We start from the raw sequence: 4,952 nt of genomic DNA, 5'->3' as shown, positions 1-4,952 counted from the left end.
CTTGGGGAGTTGAATGTTTGGTCTGGGAGAGCTGTGGGAAGGGACAGACATGAAAAGGTACACGTATGTAGACTCTATTAAAACTGTTCTTTTGCTCAAAGCGAAAGTTTCCACCCCGTTCAGTGTTTCATGTGAAACTGCCTCAGAAGTGTCAGCAACTGAAACAACATTCTCCACTCTGAGACACATCTATGTATGTCTCTGCTGAGTTAGAAACTAGCAGCAATGATGTGAGTAGCACACATTTTCAAGCCAGCCTTTGTGTCTCTGCTGGCCTATTCTTCAGCTTCAGAAAAAGAGTAGTACTCTTCAAAGAACAATGAACGTACAGGCAGACCATTCCAGACAGACATGAGTGAGAACAATCCTGGAGTCTGGTTTATGTCAGGGTAGAATCAGCACCAAAGTGGCCCAAAAGCCAGAGCAAAAATTACTGGGGAACACCCCATGGTATGTACAGCTCATTTCAGATCAAATAAGTGAGAGTCTTTCTGCCTTTTAAAAGAACCTTTGGAAACAGTTGATCAGGATGGACTTTTCAATATTACTTGCACTCTAAAGTCCATTGTCCAGAAATGTTTTCAGAAATGAATGCTTAAAGGAAAACAGCTCCTTCACTATAGCGCTAGGTTAGGCCAGGACTTCCAGTTTTCTTAAAACAAAGAAGATGTTGACCTCTAAGCAAATACCTGAAGCAGGCAAAGGCCATTTGATCTGTGTTATCATCAGATTTAAAATGCTGCTCTCTGGCAGTATTCCTGTAAGGAAATAGAAGCATGCCTCCTGGGGGGCTCAGCTGCCAGCTCATTTCACAGCTCTCTATGACCTTGCCAGCAGCCTGGCCATGTTCAAAAGGCAGGGTTACATTTCAGTTCTGTCATGCAAATACACTGTGCCCTGCTACCAGACCTCTTTTCTATGTTTACTGTAAATGCAGGCCACCAGCACTTCCCAGAGTGTCAGAATTGCACCGGTGCTAAAGACATCTGCTCTTCTGACAGAAGAATCCACGTTGCTAATCCTTTAGAGAAATACACAAAGAAAAATAACAGGTAAATGTTAATTGTTGACCTGAATTATTGAAGCTGATCTCATATCAAACAGACTCTGAAGTCTGAATTTGTTTGTGTGCAAGAGAAATTAGAAAATATGCCACAGGCTTTTGATGAATGTGGAATCTTGTTGACAATCTAATGTCACTTGCTCGGAAAGGGATTTGCCCCTGGGCAGAGAGCCAGAGCAAGGCCAACACATCTTACATCCCACTGCAGCTCCTTGTAGAGAGCCTGAGCAGGATTAAAGCAATTTATCGTTCCTGTACTGACTTCTGCACCAAGTCTCAACATGTCTGCACATGCAGACACAGTGAAAGTAGCAGGACTGGACCACCAAAGGGAAAGGCTAATACATGTTCCTTTCAATTTTAAGAGTAGCTTAAGACTACATGGATAATGCTCCTCATTTAAGGTAAGCCTTTGATCTTCTTTCTTACACTGCTTCTCCAATTAAGTCCTCTTCACACCTTTGTCTGGATGAAGCTTTGACTCCAGAAAGCAGTATCTGCCATGCTGATACAAAGGAGATGGCCTGGTTTGCTTTCCAGGCGGTACAAATCAGGTGTTTGCTGCTCTACAATGGCAGAGTTCATGCTCTTTATGCACACATTGTATGTTTAGCTTTGGTTTAGGTTTTGGGGTTTTGGCTTTGTTGTTGTTTTGTTTTGTTTGTAAATACAAAGTCTAAATGGGGATGCTGGAACATTCCTTACACACTCTACCATCTGTGGCATTCAAACAGGTTCCCTTTTTTTTTCACTTCTCTTTTACTTCACTATGAGCACTTAATTACCCAGCCAAAATGAATAGAAAATAATCTTGACATATCTATAAAAATAAAACATTAAGGCATCTTCCTGCCAGATATAACTTAGTTGTGGTTTTAATTGCATGTATCCTAACACAATATCTATAAGTATGTGATCTTTGTACAAAAGAACCCTCAACATGTTCCCATTCCCACATGAACCATAACCATGAATAACACTATTGACATCACACAGTGATTTGAATTACTCTGAATTGCTCAAAGAAACAGATTCTCCTTGACCCTGTGTCCCTCTGTCTCTGAAAAGAAAGTCATTGGTGGAAATATTATAGTAGAAACATGAGAGTCAGCTGAACACATGCAAGTCCACTAATTTCCCAACAGAAGATGTCTCAACTCTTCTATCTGTGAACACATTACTGAAAAGGAAGAAGAAAATACACCAGGAATTTAAAAAGAAACTCTCACAACACTGTGCATTTCTTATACTGAAACTATCATAATATTGTGCATTTCTTATATTTTATTGTGCTGTAATTATGCCAAATTCGAGTATCTATTATACATATCATAGCTTTTCTAGGCTGCCACAATTTACTAACAGATACAAAAATATGTAATTAACAGGTTCTCTTGTTAACTGCTCTCACACAATTATAGTAGCAACTTTGCTTGAGACTGAGCTACAGGAATACAGGATTGAGTAGGTTTGTGTCTCTCTTGTGCTGTTTTATCCTTAAGCATGGGTCATCTCTTTCCAACCCTACACCTAAAAGTGAAAGCTGCACATAGACTACCTAGGCTTCATACTGTGACTATCACCAAAATACAGGCCTGCAAAGTGCTGACAAGCCACTAAAAGGAGATGAGAAATTTGGATTTTTGCTGGTAAAAATGGCTTTTTGCATAATCTTCATTCCAGTGTTATTCTGCTTGGTGTGAGAAAGAACCCAAGGGCAGGTTTGCATTAGCAGAAGAGAACTGATCGTACTGAGACGTGGGCACGGCCCAGAAGGGCCTTTGGTTCACGCTGCAGGGAAGGACTGAAGCGTGCTTAGTGCATCTCCTTCCCCTGTGGTTTCAGAGTCTCCCTTATCTGTCAATATGTCTCCAGGATCTGAAGACGACTTGAAAAATAGCTCAGCAATTTGTTCCTCACACAGCAAGTACCACTATAAATGTCAATAAACCAGGCTTCCAGGAGACACAGTGCAGTTGTCTTATCAAAACACTTCACATATAATAAAAGCATTTGGTATATAAAAAAAATATCTTCCCTTGCAGAAGAAACAGTTCCCAAATGTGTTTTATCACAATACCTTGGGCATGCAGTGTACATCTCTGTAGACACAGATTAATTTCTCATTCAGTGACACTTCATATTATTACTGGCTTCCTTTGATACTAGTGCTTTAAACTGGTAGTTAAGATATCACTAGTTCAAGGGAGTAAAGTGACTACAAAAAAAGCTGGAATCTCAGAGGACTCATGCCTGACAGTAGGAAAAACCACTCTTATCTACGTATGACTACGTCCAATCTGGCTCATAGGCTTGAAGTATTACTTTCAGCTCAGATAGTTGAAATAGTGCAAGGATTTCAGTGCCAGGGCACTTCTGCTGTAGAATTACAGTATTATAGTTGGAATTAAGACAAGCTGAGGGCTTGGGATAACCCAGCATTTCAGGACAGAACTGAGACGTACTGAGTGTGACCGTGAAGTTTTAAGGATGAGAACTGAAAATGGAAGGTCTCCTGTCATCTCCTATGTATTAGGGAATGCAAAGTGAAGAGAGAGACTTTTGGGCTCGTAGTCATTCTCTAGTAGTTTCTAAGAAAGATGTGAAGTATTAGCACCAACATGTGAATATGTGGGACTACACACACAAAAATTAAGCACACCTAAAGCCCCCATCACACGATTAGTAGACCATAAAAACCTGAGGACTTAGTATATTCTTTTTTGACTTGCTGAAATAATGTTTGTGGACCAATTCAGATAGTCACTCAGTTGTGGTTAAGGTAAGGATTATTTGGCTTGGTGGAAGAGAGGTTGTGGGATATGTGGTAAACTAAATACGGTCATTCTTTTGGTCACAAATGACAGAGACCTGGACTTACTTTACCTAAATGTACTCCTTTAGATGTTACATATTTAGACTAAATATGCAGGTCCCAGTCACAGGCCATAGAAACAGAAAGGCAGCACCAAAAGGAATTCTTCTCACACATCTCGGACACCTACTTCAGGATGGGATGAAACACTCTCTGCAGCAAACTGCTTCTCTCCTTCAGCTAGAGAGAGAGAGCTTGAAGAACCAGTGTAATGCAAGGTGTTTAACTTTCTGACAAAGCCAGAGGAGGAGAGTATGTTTCCACCCCCGGAAGAACCGATAGGTTTGTACTGAACTAGAATGACTTCTACATTCAGGCTCTTTAGATCACGGAATGATCCTTACACATCCTACATTTAGGTCCTTTAGATCAAAAGAGAGCAGACAGAAAAATACTTTGAATCTCCTCCTGTGCAGACACCCTATCGAGGGATGGCTCATTTAAAGAGACATTAGTTAAGTGTCACGCACAAGCAGATAACCAAACCCCATTACAGTGTTCAGGAAACAGCTGTTCACGCCGGCACTGAAGGAACGTGGCGATGGATTTGAGCAGCGTATATGGTGTCTATCCACGTGTCGCAGGCGAAAGCGAGCTACAGAACTGCTTGGGCACATCAACAGATTCCTTTGCAATGTCACCTGAGCCAGAATTGCACATATGATCAACCATAACTGAGCGGCGTCCAGAAGGCAGCTGGGCACGTACGGGCTGATGGTACCGGAGGACACATAACGCAACCCCTCTAATGACAGCAGATGCGAGGGTGTAACGAGAAAGCAGTGAGATAGCTGGGAATACTGTGTGGGAACACTGTGTGGAAAACCAGAGCAAGCACCGCACCGTGGAAGAGGCGGCGCGGGAAGCTCCGGGCAGGGCTCGGGGCCAGGCAATGGCGCGGGGCGGGCGGGCAGCGGCCGAGCCCCGGGGCGGTGGCGCCGCTTCCTGGCTCCGGCGCTCGGCGGCGGAAGCGGCCCCGGCCCCCTCCCTCCGCCATCACCGCCTCCCTCCGCC

Source organism: Corvus kubaryi, unplaced genomic scaffold (genome assembly GCF_017639235.1).
Source record: "Corvus kubaryi isolate FWS band 111438036 unplaced genomic scaffold, C.kubaryi_AGA036_p1.0 74, whole genome shotgun sequence".
NCBI classification, from domain to species: Eukaryota; Metazoa; Chordata; class Aves; order Passeriformes; family Corvidae; genus Corvus; species Corvus kubaryi.
The sequence above is the reverse complement of the archived record's forward strand: the minus strand, read 5'-3'. Positions refer to the sequence as shown.